Source organism: Halichoerus grypus, chromosome 11 (assembly GCF_964656455.1).
Source record: "Halichoerus grypus chromosome 11, mHalGry1.hap1.1, whole genome shotgun sequence".
Classification (NCBI taxonomy): Eukaryota; Metazoa; Chordata; class Mammalia; order Carnivora; family Phocidae; genus Halichoerus; species Halichoerus grypus.
In genome coordinates this window covers 95,858,697-95,885,728 of record NC_135722.1, presented here as the reverse complement: position 1 = coordinate 95,885,728, position 27,032 = coordinate 95,858,697, and the positions used below count along the sequence as shown (strand labels likewise).

Sequence of the window (27,032 nt, the reverse complement as noted above, 5' to 3'; positions counted from 1 at the left end):
TTCATAGTGTGGAGTTTATCCTGAAATCGGGAGGGTAGACTGTATATTAAGAATTCTCTAGATTGGGTGGGACTATTCCTGCTTTCAAATTATCTTCTTAGACGAACTTTAAAAACGGGACTGATCTCTACCTGCCTAGACTGTTCCAGGCCTCCACCTGCTGGGGAGGGGGCAAGGGAAGGGGAAGGGCCAGACACCTATGCACATTTTCAGTGAGCCATGGTCCGAGCCTGGGGTGCAGAAGAAATGAGACACTGTCCCCACCTTCAAGGGCCCTTTGGCCTACTGGATCCTCAGGAATCAAGCAATAGTCTTCTTACACTTCCTCCTACTCCAAGAGCCCCTCCTTTGCTCCTTCCAGGCCTTTCACCCCCTGAAAAGACACTGGGTCCTAACTGTAACTCTTAAGTTAGCAGAAGCAAGGAGGGGCCTCACCAGGGGCAAGTGGTCAGGTCTGGGTCTGGTGGCATAACCCTGACCGAGGACACCTTCAAGATGAGGAGGTCCACAGTGGGATCTGCCATCCCCATGTCCCCTGGCTTGGCACCTACCCAACACTTGCCTAGGACTCTGGGGAAAAGGCCCATTGGATCAGATTGACTTCTCACCGTGGCTCCCCATCAACACCCATAAAGGAGGGGTGTGATCATTAGCTTTATGCGTCAACTTGGCAAAGCTGTAATACCCAGTTATTTAATCAAACACTAATCCAGGTGATGCAGTGGAGGGATTTTGTAGACGTGGTTAATACCTATAGTCAGTTGACTTTAAGTGAAGATTATCCTCTATAAAGTAGTTGGATCTCATTGAATCAGTTGACAGGACTTAAGAGTAAAAACTGAGGTTTCCTAGAGGAGAAGAAATTCTGCCTCAAAACTGTATCAGCAGCTCTGGCCTGAGTCTCCAACCTGCCAGTCTGCCCTCCGGATTTTGGACTTACCAGCTCCCACGATTACATGGCCAATTCCTTGAAGTAAATCTCTTTATATAAATATATGTCCTGTAGATTCTGTTTCTCCATGAAGTCCTGGCCGAGTCCTGCCACAGCCCCGCTCTGGTCACCTGGGGGACTTGAGAGGCTTCTCATGAGAAGGGGCCCTCCATCAGGGCCCTCAGACATCGGCTCTCTGTGGGTAGAGCTGGGTTGGGGTGAGAGTAGCATGCGGGGTAGGGGGTGCAGGGTTGGGGTGAAGGAGCCCTGGGACTCTCTTGGTGTGTGAATTTGGGCAAGTTACTTAATCTCTTGGAGTCAATTTCCTGGCCTACAAAATGAGGCTAATCACAGCTCCTTGGAAGGACTGCAGAGGGATTAAGGAGGTAACAGTTGTGAACATGCCAGGCTGGTGCACAGCTCACAAGAACTGCTCGACAGGGTTCTGTTTAAGGAAACATGAGCAGGGCTTTCCTCTGCTGGAGGAGGAGCTGTCTAGGGGACACTGGGCTTCCTTCCCCACTCCCCCCAGCCCGGGTGGGGCGAGGCCTTTAACCCTCTGTGCCTGGCTCTCCCCCATGCATCTCCCAGGTACCTTCCAGCTCTGAAATTCTATGATTATAGGGTTGCATCCCACAGAGAAGGGCAGTGAAAATAATTAAAGACTTGGAAAACGCAACCGGAGAGGAAAGGGTGAAGGCACCGGGATTATTTAGCCTGGAGACGGGTGGCTTAATAACACCCTTCTTAACCAGGGAGGGTTATTTGGATGTAGGCGCTGGCTGGCCAACTTCTCTCCCCTTCTCCAGAGGGCAAACAACAGCGAGCAGACACACAGCACCAGCTAGAGGGACTGGAGTCGGTCAGCGGGGTGTCTGTCCCACCTGAGCTAACGTCTACTCCTTTAGAGGGTGGGGGAGGGGGTGCTGCGAGGGTGCTTTGCAGACCCGCCTTGTGGTTGGCCATGGATTGGGTGACCTCTGGGTTTCCTCCCTGCTGTTTGATTTCTGGAAACTAATTTCCCCAGAACTGTGAAATCTAGAAGGAAAAGAAAAACCTGAGAGCAGACAACAGGTGTGGTGAGGCCAGCCCAGAGGTTGGGAGGGGGTCAGTCAGCTTGAGCCCCATGGAGCAGGGACGGTCATCAGAAGAATTCTGTGCCCTGGGCTGCTTCTAAGACCTCAGGAGGCACCTGCCCTCCCCCTCCCCATCCCCCTCCCACACACATTCAACCCGAACCTGCCCAGGTTCCGGCAGTGCTAACATCTCAGAAAGACATTAAGGAAAATAAAATGCACTTTTCATCCTGAGGCTGTGGTCAGTAGTTCTCTTCTTCCAAGGAACATGCAGACATGTCCAGTGCCCTCTCGGACCCCTGAGCTTCTTCCCCATCTCCATCATCAGTGACAATACCGGTACTATTTCTAACGGAGGGCAGACTCTCTGCCCCGCACATTACACAGATTACCCCCGATTTCACAACTCTCCCTGGTACATGATTCATGGTTCAGCTGAGGAAACAGGACAGAGAAGCCCAGAGAGGTGAAGCGGCTTGCCCACAGTCACGAAGCAGAGCTGGGACTCAGTCCTGTGCCATCCATCCACGCCACACCAAACTTCGCCACTAATCACCGAGATAGCATTATCCCCACCTTCCCAATGAGGAAATTAAGACTGAGAACTGGTCATGAAGACACCCCAGCGGCCAAACCTGAACATTTCCCCTAAAAACCTGAGGATGATGGAGGGCACCCCCTCCCCCCATCTGCAGGTCTCTCATCCCCACATAGGGAGGCAAGAAATCCTGCGAAGGTTCTCCAGTGGATGGCAGACAAGGTCACTCCCCTGTCCTTCAGAGGGATTGGACAGAGTAATATTAACAAACAGCATTCCTATCACTGCTTATTAAACATGTACCATGTAGCAGGCTCAACCCTGAACGTGGATTAGCTCACTCAGCACTCCCGTGATCTCACAACGTGGGGACTTCCATCCTCCCCATGTTACAGAGGAGGAAACTGAGACATGGAACAGCTAAGTCACTTGCCCAAGGTCACAAGGTTAATAAGGAACAGAAGTGGGTTTTGAGCCCCACAGAATCTGGGGGCCGAGCTCTCCTTCCTACCCCTTAAACCGCATGATTAATCTGTTCCTCTGGAGCTAAGCACGCTAACTGATTTTAGAGTCGTACAGCTACCTCGGTGATGTCCAAAAATTCCTTCCGTGTCTTCCATGTTTTTCCAGTCTCTACTCCACCCCATGGCTGCCGCTGCTGCCACCCCGGCTCAGGCGTGGGGGAGGCCCCTCCGCAGGAGAGGCTGTGAGGTCAGATCTGCCCTCCCGGCCCTGGCAAGGTCTGGCTTCCTGGGGACGGCCTCACCTGTGGGCATGACTGAGCCCACAGTTGGAACCGGAGCCAGACCCCCACCCATAGCACAGTCAGACCCGGGGCTAGAGCCACGGCCAGAACTAGACCCAGACCCAGAACCAGCGCCACAACCGGGATCAGAACAGGGACTGGAACTAGACACAGAGCCGCAATCAGAACCCGAACCAGGGCCAGAGCACTCCCTGAAAGGCAAGGGGGGCCGAGGAGGCCGCCCGACCCCCCAGAGGCAGAGGCGTAAGTCACAGGGAAGAAGATGAGGCCAGCTCCACCTGAGTCCTTGCCTGGCCGGAGGGCTATCTGGAGGGAGGACTGGTGGACAAGGACGGGGCACAAACTGGGGAGCACCCAGGCACCAGCTCAGCACAATCCCACGCCGGTCCTGTGCTGTTCCAGGGGAGGCCGGCCCACCTGGGAGTCCTCCCGACCCGGGCAGAAGCACCAGTGCCCAGGGGAAGGGGAGCACAGGGCAGGCTGGGTGTGGCCGCTCCGGCGGGGGAGCCATCCTCCTCTCCTGGCCAGGCCCACCCTTCACACTCAAAGTCTAACCAAACGGAACTTTCCAGAAGGCCCTGCCATTGAGGATTCACCCTGGGCCTGTTTCACCTGCTGCAGCTTTGCACCCACCACTTTGGGCCATCTCTATGGCCACCAGTGTCTAATTCAGTGCCTGGTACACAGTGGGTGCTCAGTAAATTCCTGTCGAGTTAATGGATGGTTAGAACCGAAGAAAAGAGAGAGCCGACTGTAGGCATCTTGTGTCCTGCCCTAAAGCTCGAGGGTTCCGGAGCCGTCCCAGGCGCTCAGCTGGTTGGTGGCAAGAACAATCGGGGAACAATGCTGACAACAAGCATAAGGCAGTTACCCCCATGGAAGACGGGGTGGGGCGGGGCGGCTCTGGGAAGGTGGTGGACTGGGGTGCAGGGAGGGGAACCCGGCTCAAATTCCCCTCAAATCTGACAGTTTCCAGGGAGGCCAGGTGAGGCGACATGTCCGGGCAGAGGCAGCCTGTCCGTCCTGTTACAGAGCGCCGGCTCGCAGAGAGCCGTGTGCAACAAGAGCAGCCTGCCTCCTCCCAGGGGAGGTGGGAGGTGACAGAGCTGTGGGGAGCAAGAGAGGAGAAAGGCAAGAAGCAGAGCCTTCCGTAATCTCCCCAAAGCAGGGCGCTTGCCACGCAACCAACAGCGTCAAGACAACGCCCTGACCCAGACGGCGGCCGCCAGCGCCCTGGCTCAGCATCCAGCGGGAGCCATGGGCGGACGAAGGGCAGTGGGGTGGGGAGGGGAGGTGGCCAGGCAGGTGAGAAAGGGAAAGGGACGGGTCGGAGAGCAGTAGGAATGATGAAGCCGAACAGGAATGCAGCAGAGAGCAAGACCCCGAGTGCAGAAATGAGAGGGACAGGGAGGCAGATCAACGGGACAAAGCTCACGTCAAAATGAAATGTACTTCCCAGCCTACAAAACCCTTTCCCCAGCATTGTCTCACATAACGCACAACAGCCCCGCAAGGCACAATTATCCTTTCCTTTCCTTTTATTTCACTTTTTGTTATGGAAAACTTTCAAAAATACACAATGTAAACATAATAGTATAATTTAGATCCCTAGGTACCCATCACCCCACTTCCACAACGATCAAGCTGTGCCATTCTCTGCATTTCCACTACCTTTTTACCCACTCAATTTTTATTATTGACATTGCTAGTTTTTAGAAAAATTTGCATACATTAAAATGTACAAATATTAGCTGTGAAATGTTGATAAATCTTTTATCCAAGTAACCCACATCCCTGTCATAATATGGTACATTACCAACTCACTGGAAAATTCTCTCCTGTTCCTTCCCAGTCAATTCCACTACCCACCTCCACCCCAAATTAATCTCTTTTTTTAATTATTATTATTATTACTTAAGACCTTTATTGACAGGTGTTTGCTGTTTGTTGACTTTTTAAAATCAAATTGTAACTTTTATTACAAATTAAAACTGAGGTTCTTTAAAAAATCTCAACTTGACCAGATATAAAACGATTTAAAAACCTTTAAAGACGTATTGAGAAAAACCAGGCTTTACACACACACTTACTTGTTAATTACTAAAAAGAGACCTCTTTAGATAAAAATAATAAAAACCCCAAGCTGCACAGACATCACAGATAGTTCTAGTTATCCAGTCAACGGGGAAAAATCACGCAACTTGAGGTCTTCAGCTCCAACCTTGTTCATTTCTTACAGCTGAAGTTAATGTTCATTTCCTCTTGTTTGACTAACCCGATGATGGTAGCCATGGGAGGCCGCCATTGACTCAGCCCGCCCTGCTCAGCCTCAGGAGGGATCAGACAAGCAGACGAATTCTTAAGAGTAGAATTACCCAAAGAGTAGGTGTATGTTGAACTTTATAAAAACCTGTCAAACCCTTTTCCAGAGAGGTTACCCTGTTTTGCATTCCCACCCGCATGTGTGTGCATTCTGGTTGCTCCACAGCCTTGTCAACATTTGGTGGTTGCCAGGCTTTTAAAATTTAGCCATTCTAGGGGCACCCAGCTGGCTCAGTCAGAGGAGCATGCGACTCTGGATCTTGGTGTCATGAATTCGAGCCCCACGTTGGGTGTAGAGATTACTTAAATAAATAAAAACCTAAAAAAATAAAATAAAATAAAATTTAGCCATGCTGGTGGGTGTGTAGTGGTTGTAATGTGCATCACTCTGATGATTAAGGATGTCAAGCAAGGGTTCGTGTGCTTATTGGCATTCACACATCTTCTTTTCTGAAGTATCTGTTCAAGTCTGTTGTCTATTGTTAATGGAGTTGCTTGCCTTTTTATTATTGAATTATAGGAGTTCTTTATATATTCTGGTAACAAGTCCTTTATCAGATATTGTTTTCTGGCTATTTTCTCCAAATTTGTGGCTTCCCTATTAATTTTCTCAATGGTGTCCTCTTATCAGATTTATTAAGGCATAATTCACATAAGATTCACTAATTTTAAGGGAACAATTCAATGAGTTTTTAACAAAAGTGTAAAGTTCTGGAACCACCATAAAATGCATGATCTGGAACTCCAAAAAGTCCCCTTGTGCTCCTTTGTAGTGAATCCCACACCCCTAGCCCCTGCAAATCATCAATCTACTTTCTGACACTATAGTTCTAACTTTTCTAGAATGTTGTATAAATAGAATCTTGCAGTATATAATCATTTAGGTCTGGCTTCTTTCATTCAGTATAATGTTTTTGAGATTCATTCATGTTGCCTATATAAAAAGTTCCTTTTTATTGATGAGTAGTATCCCACTGTATGGATAATCCGCAATTTATTTATCCATTCACCACTTGATGGACATCTAGGTATTTGCATTTGCAGCTAATATAGATAAAGCTGTTGTGAATACTTACAAAAATGCCTTTGTGTGTTTATTTTTATTTCCCCTGGGGAAATACCTAAGAATGGGTTTGTTGGATCATATAATAAGAATGTGTTTAACTTTAGGGGCACCTGGGTGGCTCAGTCAGTTAAGCATCCAACTCTTGATCTCAGCTCAGGTCTTGATCTCAGTGTCGTGAGAGAGAAGAGTATGTTTTACTTTATAAGTAACTATCAAACTGGTTTCCAAAGTGGCTATGCCATTTTTTATTCCCATGAACTAACATGACTTCCAGTTGCTCCTCATCCTGCCAACACATGGTAGAATCAGTCTTTTTAAATCTTAGCTATTCTAGTGGTTTTGTAGTGGTACCTCAGTGTGATTTTAATATATGTCTATCCAATGATTCGTGATGTCAAGCTTCTTTTCATGTGTTTGCCATCTGCTTACATCTATGGGTGAAATATTTCTCTAAATCTTTTGCCCAGTTTTTATTTTTATTTTTATTATTATTATTATGTTATGTTAATCACCATACATCACATCACCAGTTTTTGATGTGCTCCACGATTCATTGTCTGCGTACAACACCCAGTGCTCCATGCAGAACGTGCCCTCTTTAATACCCATCACCAGGCTAACCCATCCTCCCACCCCCCTCCCCTCTAGAACCCTCAGTTTGTTTCTCAGAGTCCATCGTCTCTCATGGTTCATCTCTCCCTCCGATTTCCCTCCCTTCATTCTTCCCCTCCTGCTATCTTCTTCTTCTTTTTTTTTAAACATATAATGTATTATTTGTTTCAGAGATACAGATCTGTGATTCAACAGTCTTGCACAATTCACAGTGCTCACCATAGCACATACTCTCCCCAGTGTCTATCACCCAGCCACCCCATCCCTCCCACCCCCCACCACTCCAGCAACCCTCAGTTTGTTTCCTGAGATTAAGAATTCCTCATATCAGTGAGGTCATGTGATACATGTCTTTCTGTGATTGACTTATTTCGCTCAGCATAACACCCTCCAGTTCCATCCACGTCGTTGCAAATTTGCCCAGTTTTTAATCAGGTGGTTTGTCTTCTTATTAAGCAAAGAGAATTTTTTTTTTAAATAATCTGGAGCCAAGTCCTTTATCAGATACATGTTTTGCAAATATTTCTTACCCCATTGTCACTTGCCTTACCATTTTTTAAAATGTGTCTTTTAAAAAGCAAATGGTTTTCATTTTGATAAATCTAATCTATTGATTTTTTTTTTCTTGTAAGAGTTGTGCTTTCTGTGTCCTATCTAAAAAATCTTGGCTAACCCAAGATCACAAAGATTTTAGGTCTTTGACCCTCCATTTCAAGTCAATTGTTGTTTATGGTATAAGACAAGGTTCTTTCTTTCTTTCTTTTAAAAGATTTTATTTATTTATTTGACAGAGAGAGAGACAGCAAGAGAGGTAACACAAGCCGGGGGAGTGGGAGAGGGAGAAGCAGACTTCCCACTGAGCAGGGAGCCCGAAGCAGGGCTCGATCCCAGGACCCTGGGATCATGACCTGAGGCGAAGGCAGACGCTTAACAACTGAGCCACCCAGGTGCCTTCCTTTCTTTTTCTTTCTTTCTTTTTCTTTCTTTCTTTCTTTCTTTCTTTCTTTCTTTCTTTCTTTCTTTCTTTCTTTCTTTTTCTTTTTCTTTCTTTCTTTCTTTTTCTTTCTTTCTTTCTTTCTTTCTTTCTTTCTTTCTTTCTTCTTTCTTTCTTCCTTTTTAATATTTATTTATTTATTTATTTGAACATTCAGCTGTTTCAGCAGCACTGTTTGTTGAAAAAACTATCATTTCCCCCACTGAATTACCTTGGCACCTTTGTGAAAAATCAATTAACCATCTACGTGTAAGTCTGTTTCTGGACTCTCTGTTCTGTTCCACTGATCTAAATGTCTACTCTATACCATAAGACACTATCTTAATTACTGTAATTTCACTGTAAGTCTTGAAACCAGGTAGTAATTCCTCCAACCTTGTTCTTTGTTTTTCACATTATTTTAGCTATTATAGTGCTTTGCATTTCCATGTGAATTTTAGAATCAGCTTGTCAATTTCTCAAAACACCTAGTGGGAGTTTGGCTAGGAGTACGTTAAATCTGTAGATCAATTTGGGAGAATAGACATCTTACCAATATCAAATCTTCTGTCCACATACATGGCATATCTCTCTATTTAGATCTTCTTTAATTTCTGCCAGCAGTATTCTGTAGTTTTTAGCGGCTATATAAATTTTGCTAATTTGTCCGTAAGTATTTCACATTCTTATGCTATTGTAAATGTTATTTTTAATTTAAATTTTCCAGTTGTTAATTTCTAATATAGAGAAATACAACTAATTTTTCTAAATTGAATTTGGATGCTGCAACCTTTCTAAACTCACTTATTAGTTCTTAGTACCCTAGCTTTTTTATGGGCTCCTTAAGATTTTCTAAACAAAAAAAATCATGTTGGCTATAAATAAAGACAATTTTGGATCTTCCCTTCAAAACAACATACCCTTTATTTCTTTTTCTTAAGTTATTGCATTGGCTAGGACTTCTAGTACACTGTTGAATGGAAAAGTTGTAATGGCAGGAGTAAGGGAGATGGGTGAAAGTGGTCAAAAGGTACAAACTTCCAGTTATAGTATGAATAAGTTCTGGGAATGTAATGCACAACATTGTGACCATAGTTAATAATACTGTATTATATATTTGAAAATTGTTAAGAGAGTAGATCTTAAAAGCTCTCATCAAAGAAAAAAAATTGTAACCATGTGAGGTGATGGATGTCAACTAAACTTATTGTGGTAATCATTTTGCAATATTTATATTTATCAAATCATTATTCTATATACCTTAAACTAATACAATGTTATATGCCAATTGTATCTCAATAAAATGGGGGTAGGGGGAATAGTTATAACAGATATCCTTGCCTCTTCCTGATCTGAGAGGGAAAACAATTAATCTCTCACCAAGTATGATGTTAGTTGTAAGTTGCTTTTTTTTAAAGATTTTATTTATTTATTTGACAGAGAGAGACACAGCAAGAGAGGGAACACAAGCAGGGGGAGTGGGAGAGGGAGAAGCAGGCTTCCTACAGAGCAGGGAGCCCGATATGGGGCTCGATCCCAGGACCCTGGGATCATGACCTGAGCCGAAGGCAGATGCTTAATGACTGAGCCACCCAGGCGCCCCTAGCTGTAGGTTTTTTATAGAAGTCTTTTTTTCAGATTGTGTAAATTGTCTTCTGTTCGTAGTTTGCTGATGTGTCTTGATGTCGTTTTTCTTATTTTTATTCTACTTGGGTTCATTGGGATTTTTTTTTGATCTGTGGTCTTAAGCTTTTTATCAAATCTGGAAACATTTTAGTCATGGATTTTTCAAACACTTTTTTCCTGCCCCTTTATGAGACTCTAATTACATGCATGTTAGACTGCTTGCCATTGTTCCATAGACCACTGAAGCTCTGTTCATATTTTCCCAGTGTTTTTCTCGCTGGGCTTCATTTTGAATAATTGATACTGCTGGATCTTCAAGTTCATTGATCCTTTTTTCTGCAGTACATAACCTGCTAGTAATCCCTTCCTATGTATTTTTTATTTCAGATATTACATTTTCATCTCTGGAAGTTCCATTTGGGTCTTTTTATATTATCCATTTCTCTCACATTATGTTCGTGTCTTCCTCTACCTTCTGGAACCTGTGCAGCATCTTTATAATACCTCTTTTAACATTCTTGTTTGCTAATTTTATTGTATATGTTTTTCTATTGGTTGATTTGTCTCCCGATTATGGGTTGTATTTTCCTAATTCATTTATACTTAGAAATTTTTATTAAATGCTAGGCATTGTAAATTTTATGTGTTGGGTGGTGGTTTTTGTTGTGTGCTTTTTAACTTGTAAGCAGTTGGAACCTTTTAAGCCTTGTGTTTAAGCTTCATTAAAGTGGATCCACAGCTGCCTTTAGACCAGGGTTAATTTAGCCCCACTCCTAAGGCAATGCCCTTCTGAGCATTCTAGCCAATGTCCCATTATAAGGTCTCTCCACTCTGGCCAGAGGGATAACAACTTCCAAGTTCTGTGTGGACTCCAGAACTTGTTCTGCTCACTCCTTTCCCTAGTTTTGGGCCATTTCCTTTCACATAGTATAGATCAGTAACCAGTCGAAGACTGAAGGGACCCCTCTGCAGATCTCCAGAGCTCTCTCTTTCTGTGTAGCTTCCTCTTCTTTGGCACCCTGCCTGTAAGTCCACCGCCTTGGCTCCCTTCTACACCAGTCACTTTCTCCTCAATTCAATGAGGACACTAGGCTCTATTCAGCCTCTCTCTCCCTGTTCTGTGATCTGGAAGCTCCCTCCAGGAAATAAACTGAAGTATTTGTAAGGTTCACTTCATTTGTTCCCCTCTTCTCAAGGATCATGGCCCTGTGCTGACTGTTGTCTAGTATCTAAAAAAATCTTTTATTATGTATTTTGTCCGGCTCCTTAATTGTTTAGGGTGTCATGGTAGATCTGGTCCCTGTTACTCCATCATGCTGAAAGCAGAAGTATTTATTGATAAACACAGTTTTAGTTGTTGTTGTTTTAATGAAAGCTAATTTATTATTTTTTTCTTTTATGGTTATTGACTTGTGGGTCCTGTTCAAGACTTCTTTGCCTACCTTTGGATTTCAAAAATATTCTCTCTTATGCTTGCTTTAAAAAGTCTTTATAGTTCTAATTGCTATATTTATGTCTGTGATCCAACAGACTCTAATTTTTTTTATATATGGTATAAAGTTCAGTAGTCAAGGCTTACTTTTTTTTCTAGATAAAGATGTGCAATGTTTCAACACCACATGTTGAAAGGTTTTCTTTTCTCTATAGAATTGTTTTGATACCTCCATCCAAAATCAATTAGCTGAGTAAGTACAAGTCTATTTCTAGAAGCTCTATTGTGTTTCATTGATCTATTTGTCTATCCTTATGCCAATACAACACGGCTTTGATTGCTACAGCTTTATAGTAAGTTTTACAGTGATCTACCATAAATTCTTGAGCTTTGCTTTTCTTTTCCAGGATTATTTTGGTTCTTTTGAACCTCCACATAAATTTCAGAATAAGCTTATAAAATGCTACCAACAAAGCCTTCTAGGATTATGATGGGAATTACATTAAATCTGCAGATTAATTTGGCAAAAATCACATCTTATCAATGTTGAGTCTTTACAAATATTGTATATCTCTTCATTTATTTGGGTCTTCTTTTTTAAGATTTATTTATTAATTTGAGAGAGAACGCACACGGATGCTCACTTGCTCATGAGTGGGGCAGGGACAAAGGGAGAGAATCTTCAAGCAGACTCCCTGCTGAGCATGGAGCCCAACTTGGGAGTAGATCCCAAGACCCATGAAATCATGACCTGAGCTGAAACCAAGAGTTGGACACTAACCTGGCTGAGCCACCCAGGCATCCATAGGTCTTCTTTAATTTCACTTAACAATGTTTCATAATTCTCAGTGCACAGTTCTTGCATATCTTTCATTAAGGGCTTTCCTAAACATTTTGTTATTTATAATAAGTGGAATTTTTTGTTTTCCAATTTTTTGCTGCTAGTATGTGAAATTACAATGTACATGTTTATATTGACCTCGTATCCTACAACTTTACCAGATTCACTTATTAGTTCTAGGAAGGTTTTTATCCATATAAACTATGATGTCATCTGTGAAAACATGCTGTTTTACTTCTTCCTTTCCAAAATTTATATTTTTTATTTATTTTTCTTGCCTTTTTGCAGTGACTATGATCTCCAGTACAGTGTTGAAGAGAACTAGTAAAAGTAGACATCCTGATCTTATGGGGAAGTGTTCACTTTTTGCCAGTAAGGATGATATTAGCTGTAGGTTTCATAAAATGCCCTTTATCAGATTGAGAAAGTCTCTTATTTTCCTAGTTTACTGAGAGTTTTTATCATGAACAGGTGGGATTTTGTCAAATGCTTTTTGCACATTTATTGAAATAATCATGAATTTTCTCCTTTATTCTGTAAATGAGGTGGATTATAATAATAGATTTACAAACATGAAGTGGACAAAACTTATATAGTCAGATATATTTTATATATTGTTGGATTCAACTTGTGAATATTTTAATACATTTTTTACATATTTATATATATTGTTGGATTCAATTTGTAAATATTTTTTTCAAGACTTTTGTATATATGGGGTTTTTTCTTTCTAATTTTTATTTAAATTCTATTTAGTTAACATACAGTGAAATATTGGTTTCAGGAGCAGAATTCAGTGATTCATCACTTACATACAACACCCAGTGCTCATCACAAGTGCCCTCCTTAATACCCATCACCCTTCTAGCCCATCCCCCACCCACCTCCTTCCATCAACCCTCAGTTTGTTCTCTGTCTTTAAGATTCTCTTAAATGGTTTGTTTCCCTCTCCCTTTTTTTCTTTTACCCCCCTCCCATATGTTCACTTGCTTTGTTTCTTAAATTCCACATACGAGTGAAATCATATAGTATTTGCCTTTCTCTGACTGACTTATTCCACTTAGCATAATTCACTCTAGCTCCATCCATGTCGTTGCAAACAGGACTTCATTCTTTTGATGGCTGAGTAATATTGTGTGTGTGTGTGTGTGTGTATACACACACACATATATGTATATACACATATACCACATCTTCTTTATCCATTCATCAGTCTATGGACATTTGGGTTCTCTCCATAGTTTGGCTATTGTTGATAATGCTGTTATAAACATTGGGGCGCATGTACCCTTTAAAATCTGTATTTTTGTATCCTTTGGGTAAATACCTAATAGTACAATTGCTGGATTATAGGGTAATTCCATTTTTACCTTTTTGAGGAACCTCCATACTGTTCTCCAGAGTGGCTGCACCAGCTTGCATTCCCACCAGCAGTGCAAGAGGGTTCCCGTTTCTCTGCATCCTCACCAACACCTGTTGTTTCTTGTGTTGTTGACTTTAGCCATTCTGACAGGTGTGAGGCGGTATCTCATCGTGGTCTTGATTTGTATTTCGCTGATGATGAGTGATGTTGAGCATCTTTTCATGTGTCTGTTAGCCATCTGGATGTCTTCTTTGGAAAAGTGTCTGTTCATGTCTTCGGCCCATTTCTTAACTGGATTATTTGTTTTTTTGGGTGTTGACTTTGATAAGTTTTTTATAGATTTTGGATACTAGCCCTTTATCAGATTTGTCATTTGCAAATATCTTCTCCCATTCCATAGGCTGCCTTTTAGTTTTGTTGATTGTTTTCTTCTCTGTGCAGCTTTTTATCTTGATGAAGTCCCAATGGTTTATTTTTGCTTTTGTTTCCCTTGCCTCTGGCGACGTGTCTAGTAAGAAGTTGCTACAGCTGAAGTCAAAGAGGTTGCTGCCTGTGTTCTCCTCTAGGATTTTGATGGTCTCATGTCTCACATTTAGTTCTTTCATCCATTTTGAATTTATTTTTGTGTATGGTGTAAGAAAGTGGCCCAATTTCATTCTTCTGCATGTTGCTGTCCAGTTTTCCCAACACCATTTGCTGAAAGACTGTGTTTTTTCCATTGGATATTTTTTCCTGCTTTGTCGAAGATTAGTTGACCATATAGTAGTGGGTCCATTTCTGAATTTTCTATTCTGTTCCATTGATCTATGTGTCTGCTTTTGTGCCAGTACCATACTGTCTTGATCACTACAGCTTTGTAATAGAGCTTGAAATCTGGAATCATGATGTCTCCAGTTTTCTTTTTCTTTTTCAGGATTGCTTTGGCTATTCAGGTTCTTTTGTGGCTCCATACAAATTTTAGGGTTGTTTGTTCTAGCTCTGTGAAAAATCCTGGTGATATTTTAATAGGGTTCGCTGTATATATGTTTATGAGAGATAGTGGCCTATAATTTTCTTGTCTTTGTCAAATTTCTGTCTCAAGGTTATGTTGGACCCTGACAAGACTTGAGAAATATTTCTGCTCACTATATTTTCTGAAAGACTTTGTATAGTATTCGTATTATTTCTTCCTTAAATGTTTGATAAACAGTGAAACCATCTGGGCCGGGTATTTCCTTTGTGGAGAAGTTTTCTGTAACAAATTCAATGTACTGGATAGGTATAGGACTCTTTTGATTTTCTATTTCATTTTATGTGTGTTTTGATAGGTTCGACACTGTGGTAATCAAGAAGTAATGGAGTCGGGCGCCTGGGTGGCTCAGTTGGTTAAGCGACTGCCTTCGGCTCAGGTCATGATCCTGGAGTCCCTGGATCGAGTCCCGCATCAGGCTCCCTGCTCGGCAGGGAGTCTGCTTCTCCCTCTGACCCTCCCCCTCTCATGTGCTTGCTGTCTCATTCTCTCTCTCTCAAATAAATAAATAAAATCTTTAAAAAAAAAAAAAAAAGAAGAAGTAATGGAGTAGCAGGATGGCCAAAAAAGAAGAGATAGAATGTTTCCATGAGATCCAGCAGTTCCTGGAGGAGACCTATCATATTTCTCCTGGGAGAGAACAGGGGACATTTCAGGCACTAGGGAAGCAGGTTCTATTGGAGGACAGGGGGAATTCACTGGGTCTCACTAAGGACTTCCTGGTGACACTTTACAACACTGAATGAACCATCATGTGTTTCTGAATACGAGCCTACAGAGAAACCTCAAAACTTAATCAGCATCCCAGAGAAGCGCCATATTTGGTAGACCCAAATATTGCACATGCTTTACATTCATTACGGTAATAGCTAACTTTCTTGGTACAGCTGTGTGTGTGTGTGTGTGTGTGTCCTCAATATTTGAGTCTGCCAAATATGGTGTGAGGATGTCTTACAACCTGCGAGAATCTTATATGCTGCATTGATATTATGCTTCCTGTTTCAGTCTCCTGTAAGTTTGTTTATCATGAATTGGTTTCCTGGAGATAGATTGCCTCCAGGTGCACTGACAGAATTAAGCTTCAGGTTGTGAAAGCAATGGACACACTACAGATTTCAGTGATACCCCTCCCCCCCACACACATACACACAGTAGGTACTGCTCCCTTTTGAAGGCCCGACACGGGATCTAGCCTGGCACACGGTGGCTTGAGGTGGTACAAGAAATAAGAAGGGGCTGGACCAAGGGCTGAATCCCACATACACATGTCGTCTTGGGCATTGCATCTGTGTGAGCCTGTCCCCGTCACCACCCTGGACTTGTCAGGAGCCCCCTGCTGCGCTCCCCACAGTGACTCGGACCCACTCCAATTCATTCTCCATTAGGCAGCCAGAGGGAACTTTCTGAAACAAATTTGATCTTGCATTCACCTCCTTCCTTCACATGCTTGCCCAACCGAAGTCCCTTCATGACTTCCCATCTCTCTCTTGGGTAAAGTTACCCAAGTCCCTAAGATGGTCCAAAGCCTGCAAAGTCTGGCTGGGCCATTGCATCCTCAGAGCGTAACACACAGCAGAAGCTTATTGAATGAATGGCATCCTTAGGTGACGAATGCTCTGAGTGCCATCCTAATACCCCCTCAGTCTGTGGTGCAGATTAAGTAACTCCGGTGAAAGTGCTCCCTAAAGCTGGAAAGCGCTACAAAGTAGCGTGCGTCTTAATGAAGTGGAACGTGGGAAGGATGGAAGCGGAGGGGACGGGCCCGGGCGCGCGGGCGCCCCCGTGTGGCGAGGCCGGGCCGGTGCGGCGGCGGAGGCGGCTGGGAGCTGGGAGGGTGGGAAGCCGGTGGCGCCCAGGCTCTCAGCGCTCCCGGGCCTGCCCTGGCTCGCTCGGCTTTGATGGCTGTTCCCGCCCCCCCACCCCACAAAGGCCTGTTTCATGCCCAACGCTGGAATGGGCCTTGTGTTTGCCCTCGGGCTCCCGGCAGCCGGCGGATGGGGGACCTGAGTTCGGTGAAGAGTGAGCATCTGGGGGTGGCAGGGGCCTGAGCTCCAGAGGTTCTGTGGAGCATGGGAGGAGGGGCGTGGGGAGGACGAGGCCCAGCCTGAGCAAGGCGGCTAAGGGCTGTTCTGAAATCCACCGTCCAGCCAGGTCACCGGAAAGATAAAGATGGTGCCCGTTTTAAGCGGCAGTCCAGCTAGTATCTGCGGGTGGTGTGTTTTGTACTGGGCTCTATGCTGAGCCCCATTCATTAAGTGTCTCGGTTTCTGTCTCTGGGTCTGCTTCCCTGCCCTGGGTCCCCTCCTCTCTTTGCAGGCAGCCATCATGTAGTATTAATTCATTTCCCATCCCTAACACCAATGACCACCCAGCACAGCGCAGGATTGCAAAGGCTTACTGAATGAGCAAATGTACTCATATAATGCTCACAAGTATCCTCTGCCATGGGGGCGGGGGCCTGATGAGGAATCTGGGGCCCGGGGAGGCCACCTGCCCAGGATCGGGCAGCCAGAAGTGAGCAGGTGCAGCAGAGCTGGATAGATAAAATGCGTTTCTCATGGGAGTTCCCCTGAGCTCCCTGGGCTCTAACTGGCCAGCTCCAGGGCAGAGAGCCCACCCTGACCGACGGGCCCCCAAGCACTGCAGCGCGGGAATGGCTGGTGGCGAGGAAGCAGTCATGGTGGGGCTGAGGCAGCATCTCACGTTCTGAGCTCCTGGAAGGGTGAGCGGTAACCTCAGCCTCACTCAACCTAAGATGCCCAGCTCGCCCCTGGATCAACGCCCTCATCGCTGAGGTCGGGGCACATGGGCAGAGCAGACAAGAACCCAGGGAGGCCCACTGGTTACACAGAAACCAAGAACGGCTGGGACTTGGGCTGGACATTTAAGAGCTGAGGACTAAGCAAAGCCTCGGTTGCCCGCTGTGTCCACAGTGTCCATCAGGACAGCAGTGTCAGGCTCTGCACAGTGGGGACCAGCCTCTGGTGGTCATCTGAGCACCCCAGGAAACAGTTCCCTTCCTTTGCCTTTACCACTGAAGGTGGCCCAGACAGAGATGGTTTCTGTGCCATCATGGATCCATCTTCCACCCAGGAAGTCCCTCCTGGTATCCAACCGCAATGCCTCCTGCTGGCGTTAGCTCACTCATCAGGTTCTGACCTGAGAGGTGATGAAGGCTGCCTCTTCACTCTCCTCCCTGCCCTTGGCCCAGGGAAGGTTGTCGTAAAGCTGAGGAGGGGAAGTGTTCTCGAACATCAGACTTGACGTCCAGCTGGCCGTTCCTTGAGGTTCAGGAGCCTGGCAACCAGATGCCCTACAGCTCAGCCTGACCAGCTCTGGGACTGACCCATTAGGCCGAGCAGTCTGGCATGTCGGGGCCACATCCTGGAATCCCTTATCTGTCACAGACATGCAGGAACACGTCGACGCGCGGACTGGCCCTGCCAGTGTCACATTGTGACAGGTCCCTGCAGCGGGGAGCTAGGGAAGCAGCTGGGGCCTGTGTGCTAAGATGCTGACCTGGGGGCCTGGCCTCCTGGGGCTGGCTCTAGCATGTTCCAAGGTGAGGTCCCACCCTGGTCCCTGGGGACAGGATCCCAGCCCAGCCAGGCCACACCCACACCCAGGGACGGGAATCAAAGCAGGACCCACCCCCTGGCCGCCTATCCTGCCCAGCTGGCTCCAGAGGAGGAAGAGACAACCCTGCTGTCCCTTTTAGGGGGAAAAGAGCGAGGGGAGGTAGCAGAGGCAGCTCTCCTGAACACAGCTCGGGTGCCAGATGCACAAGGCTACACTCACCCTCTTCTCATGAACAATCCCCTAGTGAGCCTCCTCGGAGAACCAAGAACAGTGCGGAAGAAAAGTGGGTGCCATTGGGACCCTGCTATAGCAGTCCCAGTAGGACAGGGAGGGCCTCGAGGAAGGCCAAAGCAGGGGGGGCTGGGTCTGAGAGTCCTTGGAGGAGGCACACCCCGCACCCGAGCCCTAGCCTGGAGACAGGGCAGTCGGAGCAGTGCCTGAGCCCAGGGATGCAGAAGGGCGTCCCACGGCCCCGTCTCAAGCTGCCCTTTGCCGGTCCCCTCTTGCCCAGGTCACCTGGATTCACCAAGCCTATGATCTCCTCTTTAAAATGGAAGGGAAATGCCCCACATCTGCTCCAGGTGCCTGGTCCTGGGCGAATGGAGGGGAAGTGGCAGAGAAGGGAAACAGGAGGGCTGGCAACCCACCTCTTCCCACCTCTGGTTCTGCCTCAGTGGCCTGAGTTGGGCTGGCCAGAGAACGAGGTGTGGCCAATCAGCTCTCTTGCTACCACCACCCCCCCGCCCCCCCGCGGCCGAGATGAGCTCTAGCTCCCACCTACTTCATGTCAGGAATAAACACTCAACAGTCCCAAGTCCACTGCTTTTCGTGGGGGAGAGTGGCAGAAAGCCTTGCTGAGCCCGTGCTCTGTAGGTCTGTGCTAGCTTCGGGACGGTGGGCCTGACAGAACCCCTCTATAAGTCGCCAACCTTGATTTGGTTCCTAGCGTGTGCAAGATGTAAGGGTAAGCACTTTGCCCTCAGCCCTGCAGCAACCCTCTGAAGTATCCCATTTCACGGGGTCCAAGAGGTTGCGTAAGCTGCCTAGGTCACGCAGCTGGTAAATGGCAGAGGTAGAAGGTGGACAGCCCCACACTGAAGGGGGCATTGGGCTCTCTACCTCCCAGAGCTTCTGTGTCCAGCAGATGAGATCTCAGGTGGGAAGCACCTGCCCGGCACAGGTGAGAACTCAAGGCAGGCTCATTCCCCTTTGGCCCCATCACCTTTTTAAGGGACCCAGACTGTGGTTCCTCGTTCCGACCACAGGGTGTCTCCACGCCCCTGCTCGACCAGCCACCCCAGGGCCCTGGCTGCCTTTGACACAGCTCTTCATGGGTCTGGCCTAAATCCTTCCTGCTACTAGTTAGCACGTTTCCCCCTGTTTGGTCTTCAGGGGAGAAGGTCTTGTAGACTGTTGCAAGCACAAGGTATGTCACCGTCCACACCCCACCTTACTGGGTTGAGCTGAGTGGCCTGGAGCAGAAGGTGTTGCTTTCCATGTGGCATCCTGTGGATCCCTGGGTGGTGGGTGACCTCCTCAGGTTCCAGCACCCCCTCTGTGTCTTGTCAGCAACTCGAGAATCATGGTGCAAGGAGCTTTTAGGAAATCCTGTGTGCGCGCATGCGCACACACACACACCCGGTGGGCCTTGACCAGCCTGGAGAGAGGCTCATGCCACCTGCTCTGGCGACCCCTCCCCAGTCTGGCCCAGTAACTGGTGACCTGGGTACTGCTTTCTAGTCTCCCCCAACCCAGGTTCTCATGAACTTCTCCCTGGGAGGGTAATTAGAAGAGCCATAATTATCCCCTTTTGGAAGATTAAGTGAGGTTAAGTAGGTGAAAAATATTATGTAAGCTTTTTATTACAATTTAAACGTTGGTTGCCAAAGATAGGGAAACTGAGGCCCCACAAGCCACACAGCACGTTAATGGTGGCCACAGGGGAGAAGCCCGGGCCGCCGGATCCCGACCTAGCAATTCTGCCAAGAAATCACATTCGGCTTCGGAATGGTCCCCTCTGTGTGACCGTAGTGCGGGGGTTTGAAAGGGAAGCAGAACAGAGTTCCAGGGGGAGAGAGGAAGCCAGGGACGAAGGGGTTAAGGGGGCCTGGAGCTGGATGGCTGTAGGCTATTAACAGACCAGTAGGAGAGGAAGAGGCCAGAGAGGGGGTCTGGCTTTGATTAGGTCCCAAGGCCATCTGGAGAGTCAGACTCTGGAGATTGGTTGGTTTTATAGGGGGCAAATGGCATGAATTATAGGGGAAGGGGGCTCTCCCCATGGTGTCTCTGAAAGGGGTCGGGGTGGGGCCTCTTCCCTAGCAGCCTGAGCCAACTGCATCAGCTCCCGGCCCTGCTGTGCCTTCCTGCCCACAGGACGGTACCCTCCCCTCCACGCCCCACAGTGCCCACCCCCTGAGGAGTCTGGGAGGATGTGCCCCAATCAAAGGAGAAAGAGACCCTCTGTTCTCTCTACAGAAGCGACATCAGCAGGGGTACCAGCCAGGAGCCACTGTGCGATGGGTGAACTACCACAGGGCCCAGCGAAATACGAGCAGCCAGCTTGCCCCCGAGCTAACTGCAGACCTTAGACAGTAATCCAGCCATATCCCTGTTGGTGAAGCTCGGAGACCATCCTGTCCAAACACTTCCACAGAGGCCCGAGGCCGCACAGCTAACCGCTCAGTGTGGACTTGAACCTTAGACCCCCAACTCTTGAACCTGTCCCTTTTCATGACCACACTGCAGCACCCAGCCTCTCTGGGTCTCAGTTTTCCTTCCTAACCAACAATACCTGTTTGGCCTCCCTCACAACTGAAACGAAATGAAATGTTGAGTGCAAAAGGCTTTGAAAAATTAGATCCACCATGCATATGATTGCAGTTGTGTGACTAGAGCTGGGAAGCCCATGGAGCCCCCTGGGGGCAGGCCAGCCAGCAGCCCTGCTCTGAGGAGCCCACCTGACACCCGCTGGCACCCACAGTCCCCCTTCAGTGTGGCTCTGCTCAGGGGAAGCAAGCAGTGGTCAGCCCAAGCAGACATCATTATGGGGAGGGGCCATTCTGAAAAACAAAAACAAAAAAACAGCTCACATCCCAAAGCAAGAGATGATTTCTTATCACCCTTGGGGGAAGTATTCCCCCCCACGCCCCGGTGTCCCAGATGGGGAAGGGGGAGGGATGCAGGGTTGACAACCCATTCTCCCACCACTTTGGATATAGTCTTGGCTAGGCAGAAAACAGCCTGAGGATTGTCTCCCACCCCAAGGTATATTTCTCTGACACAATTCCTCTTCTACAAATCTACCCCTCTTAGATTCCCACAGATGTGTTTATAGAAGGCTGTCCATTACAGTTTTGTTCGTAATAACTAACAACTATCATTGTTGGGGTAAATACATTATGGTACATCCATACTATATAATACCAAAGAATGAAATAGATGTTTATGCGTATATAAATGAATATATGATCTCTAAGATACACTGTTAAGAACAAGTCAGGGGGGGTCGGTAGAACGTGTAGCTCTTGATCTTGGGGTCATGATTTCAAGCCCCATATTGGGTATAGAGCTTACTTAAAAAAAGTCAAAGAACAAGTCATATATGGAAGAGTATGTATAATACGTTCCTATTTACCACCAAAAAAAGGAGATGCATATAAAGCACAGAAAATCTCTGAATGATACACAAAAAGTTGTTAATAGTAGTTGCTTCCCAGTTGGGAGGCAGGTGGTCTGTGGTAACAGAGGACTTACTTTTCAGTATGGTCCTATTTTAGCATTTGTATATGTGCTGCTTATCCAGTTAAATGAAGAAAAAAAGAGGCAGTCTAGAAAAATAACTGCTTGGACTCAGCTACATCCCTCAACTCCATCCCCTTTCCAATTTCCAAAGTTTTACCTCTGCTTCCCTCCCACCCAGCTGTGACCCACACCAGCCCAGAAGGATGTTTCCACCGGAGCCACAGCCCCTGGGGGCAGCCACCCTTCATTCTGTGAGGCCCAAGGCCTCCCTTTCATGCCCAGCTGTAAGAGGCATACAAGGCCCTCACATGCTTAGAGAAGGGAAATTGCCCCAGGTGGGAGCCGTGGGAGCAAGCCAAGGGGCTTGGTTTCCTATTAAGTGCTGGAAGGAGTGGCAGTTAAACACCAAGCTTCAAAGAGCCTAGGATTTTCAAAAATCGCTTTTGGGGAATATGCAGCTTTTATTGGAGGTGTCAGACATTAATGAGAGTTCTGGATCTTTCCCAGCCTGAAGAGCCCTCTCCCTCTCTTCCCCACCCCCACTCCTTCCAGCAACCAGCTAGCCCCCTCTTTGATGAATGGAGAGAGCCTGAATGTTCCAGGGGTATTCCTGTCCCACTCTTGAGCCCACCTGCCTCCACCCTCTTTCCTTCTAGAAGAAGGTGTGGAAGCTGAGAGGATCCAAGGGGAGGGGAGTGGGAACCCAAGGGAAGGGCTGGGGGGGCAGGTTGAGACAGAGGCAAAAAGACCAGCCTTGCTTACCTTCTCCTTTGGAAAAGGTTTCATGGCCAATGATTAGGAATTCTGAGGCCTGCCCTATGCCAGTTGGATGAAACCCTCAACACACAATTGCTCCCTCTGGGAAATGATCATGCTCTTAGATATTTTGAGATCCTTAAACAGAAGGAATTGTGGGAGCTCCATTTTGTCTGAATATGTAGAGTTACGACTGAGCCTTACTTGACCACATTGTTAATGCTAGCTCATTTCCCCGTCTTGGAATGTACCTAGCGTGCTTGAAAAGCAAGCAGGATGTCCAAAATAGAGGGGTGTCTGCCAATAGACTCTGAACAGAAGACACCGCAAAAATATTTGTAGGACGAATCTATGCAGAAGTGAATGAGCATCTTACCTTTATCTTTATTTACAACACGAAGACATGAGATTATACATTAGAACTTATACATTAGATGATATTAGATATGTAAATTAGACATTAGAAATTACTCCTGTTAGTGAGGCGCTGGAACCTCTGAAAAGACTATACCATGAGTTCTTAAAGGAAAGGATCCTTGTCTTACTTATCTTTCAATAAATGATGGATGGATGGATGGATTGGTGAATGGATGGAGGGGTGGAGGGGTACATAGTCTCATGATTCCTGGAGATACAGGGTAAGTAATCTATATAAGACAGTAAGACAACAATATATGAAAAGTTACTCTGGGGGCGCCTGGGTGATTTAGTTGGTTAGGCAGCTGCCTTTGGCTTGGGTCATGATCTCAGGGTCCTGGGATTGGGCCCCTCATTGGGCTCTCCGCTAAGCAGGGAGTTTGCTTCTCCCTCTCCCTCTGTGCTCTCTCTCTCTCTAATAAATAAATAAAATATTTTTTAAAAAGTCTGCCTAAGACAGGGGGAGGAGGAACAAGATGAGCTATTGGGTCTGTTTCCAACCCAACTATCTACAGCTAGAGTGAGTATTCAGGAATATTTGTATCTAGACTCTGAGCATATGATGTTACTCGGGTTTCTCAGAAGTTATTCCTTGCCAGCCTACGAGCAGCCATCAGGGAACTCAGTCTGTCCACTGAATGAGTAGGGTGCAGTGGTCATTGCCAACTACTGGCCCCTGCATCCCTCTTCTGCTGCCAGTAACCATGGTAACTCTACCTGGTAACCCACCAGGAGTCAGTGCCCTCTAGTCTCATCTCAGCAAAATTCCCTGCGTGAAGATGGGGAAAGAGTTCTGTCCTTTTCTCAGTGCCTTCTTCCCAGAGAGTGTCTCAGGTCAAACAGAGAACTAAAATGGAGATATGCAAAGTTGATTTGTTCATTTCATTCAAGGATCAGGTAGATCTTAATAGCAATACAACCTTAGAGGAAAGTTAACTGGTTAATTTCCAAGTACCAACAAAGAAAGGAGGCAAAACAGCCACCTGCCTTGAGATACACTTCTGTCCCCTTCCCCCCAGATCTCTTTGTCTCTCTTCTTAATTTCCCATCCTTTCCCTAAAGTCCCTTCTTTCAAGGACCAGTGTCCCTACTCCTTCCCTCCCCACAGAAAGCCCTCGTATTTATGGCCTCAAATTTAGCCTGATGCTCATGAAGACTCTCCTCTTGGCAGCAGGTGCTAGTGGGTCTCCCATGGGAGAGCTGTGGCCAATGTCCTCATTAGCCAAGAAGCAAGCATGTCTCCAGTCCTGGTGAGCAATTGGTCTTTTCCCAGAGCCAACACAGTCTGGTCTCATAGGAGGAAGGGCTATTTTCCCTCTTAGCTTGTCTTTGACCCTGCCCTTATAAAACAATAACTCCAGCATTAATTTACCTAAGAAAGCATCACTCATTCCCGAGCTTGGCTTACAGTAGAAGCGTTACCACATCAGTTGCTAAGTGTTCTCAGCACCTCGAATGACTAATTAGATTCCTTCTAATTTCTAATATCCCCTTGATGAAAAGTGGGGAGGCCACCAGGTAGTTCATTCTGCCATAATAATAGTTATCATCTAGAATGGTCCATCCAGCTAGATCCTGTCTCTGACCAGGGTACAGAGAGTATACTGTTCCCATAATATCACCAGTGGGATGCTAGTGGGGGGAGGGGGGGAGTGCATCCAAACATTCCTTATTCCCCTGGTGGACATTTACCAATGACTTGACCCTTTACAGTCTGCCAAGCGTGTTAATGTGCATTATCTCTTCTAATCCAACTCCTGGAAGGATGATAGTATTGTTATCCCTATTGCCTAGTTAAGGAAAAAGCAACTGAAATTCAGAGACTTGCCCAAGGTCATATAATTGGTAAAAGACCAAGTCAAGCCGAGAACACAGGCCTCCTGACCCTCCTGCTTTCTCCACTTTACCTTTTTCAAAAGTGTTTTATTTCCACCCAGGCACCACGATTGGTGCAGAGATTGCTACTGTGCATGGGAAGAGTTACAAAAGCATTTCCCTCTTCCCGAGCCAGGGCTGGATGCTGGATGTCCTGAAATGCAGGGAAGCAAATGCCGGCATTTCTGATCTTCTAATGCCTAGAAGGAAAACAGGCCATGAACAAAGACAGCCCATTACACCCTCGAAAGGGGAGAGAGAGGAGGAAAGGGAAGAGAAGGAAGGAAGGAAGGAAGGAAGGAAGGAAGGAAGGAAGGAAGGAAGGAAGGGAGGGAGGGAGGGAGGGAGGGAGGGAGGGAGGGAGGGAGGAAGAAGGGAAAGAAAAGGAAGGGGAGGGGAGGGGAGGCGAGGGGAGGCCAGTAACAAATCCTCTAAGGATTTCTGCAAAATCACATACACTCCAATGCACGAAGCTCACACACACACACACACACACACACACACACACACACACACACACACACACGCCCTGCGCATCTGTATGAGGGGGTAATGGAATGAGCACAGGCTTCAGAGCCAGGTGGACCTGGTCAGTTTCCCAGCTCTAGCATTACTGGCTGTGGGTCTGTAAGTAAATCACCAGATCTTTCTAAGTCTCTGGTTTTTTCATCTAAAAAATGTGGGAAGTTAAGCCCATCCAAAGACCGCAAAAAGCTCAAGAAAAACATGGAGCCAGAGGCTGGAGGAGAGGGGGAGTCGGGGAATCTGAGCAGAGGGAGAAAGGGAGGCCCTAATGGGAAAATGTTTGAGAACCTCCGATAAGCATCTAAGAAGTCCTATTGAAGAAACCATTCTCTAGAATTCACAAACCCCAGAAGAAAGTTCAAATTCTTTTCTCCTTACGATTTTGATATCAAGCCCAGCTCCCCTCCCTCTTGAGAATCCTTTCCTTCCATCCCCACCCTAATGTGTCCTCCAGACTTGGCAAGAGGACTCTCCCAGCTGCCTCTCTGTGGCCATGCCTCCTCCTGCCTTCACCCCCAGCTCCCGTGCCAGGACCTCTCCCGGACGGGAGAACCTGAGACAGACCTGAGCCTCCTGACCCCGGCTGGCTTCCCTGTGGTCCACCACAGACGCAGCAGCCGAGGGGAAGAAGGCTCAACACAGGGAGGCCGATGGTGGGACTTGGAGGGGTCAACCTGGAAGGAAGCTTTGAGAAGGGCCAGGGTGGGGGAAGGGCCAGGCCCACTGTCTTCAGTTTGCCGGCCCGGGCAAAGGCCAAGGGCAAAACTGAGAGGCAGACGCTGAGGTTACTGAGCCAGACAAGCTTGGCTGAGTCCAGAGCCATGCTCAAGGACGAAGGGCGGCGGAGCTGGTGCTGAGGCCCTGAAGACACCGTGGGCCAGAGCAGGGAGCATGGCGTGGATGAGGCGGACGGTCGGCAGCCACAGGTGGCCCTGGGCATCCACACAGTGGACTGAGTGAGCAACCCAAGCTGGAGGCGTGGAGAGGGCACCTGGGCCTGGAACAGGCCTCTTCAGAAGCAAGCGCAGGCAAGGTGCTGGGTAGGACAGAGACCAAGGCCATTCCATCAAGGAGGCCCCGTGAGAAGCCGAGGTGGTAGCAGGCCCAGCGGTCTTGCACCGTTCCCAGCGAATGATGCCCAGGGCAGCTTTGATCCCAGCAGCGTGGCCAAGCATCACGGGGGTGGGCGGCCTCTGTCCAGGGAGCCAGCCCCTCTCCTCTGCTGCCTCGTTAAAATGGATCCTCCCTCCCCACCCCTTCCTTGTGCAACATCCTAGACTCTCCTCTGCCCCCGGCTTCCCCACGACACCCCACCCTCACCCTCCCTCTCCTATCCCACCTGCTGAGATCAACCGCTCAGCCTTTCTTCGGCCTGAGTCAGCAAGCGTGCAAGCTGCCTCCTCCAGGCCTAGAAGGGCAAGAATGGACACCCTTTGAAGGCTTCTGCTTGACAGCCTGGCTCTCCTCCTGGCTGTGTGACCTGGAGCTTTCCACATCATCTCTCTGTGCTTCATCCCTGCAGGGAAACAAGGAAGGTTCTTGTAAGCCCCTGTGCTCTGCAGTTCTTCTTGCAATATTAGTACA

The 27,032-nt window shown here is 47.1% G+C and overlaps 1 long non-coding RNA gene across 4 annotated transcripts in view; it reads right to left on the bottom strand.

Moving 5' to 3' along the window:
- Window positions 1-20,546: 20,546 nt before the first annotated feature.
- The window catches only part of LOC118547717 (uncharacterized), a 43,399-nt gene continuing 36,913 nt past the window's right edge, over window positions 20,547-27,032 (bottom strand). For 3 of the 4 annotated variants that reach the window (XR_013442570.1, XR_013442569.1, XR_004923235.2), the window contains 2 exons: window positions 26,788-26,964; window positions 22,996-25,123 (listed from right to left, as the gene is read on the bottom strand). This is a non-coding gene — a long non-coding RNA (uncharacterized LOC118547717). Of the gene's footprint in view, window positions 21,194-22,995; window positions 25,124-26,787; window positions 26,965-27,032 lie in introns of those variants that run through there. The other variant, XR_013442568.1, reaches the window with a different exon arrangement.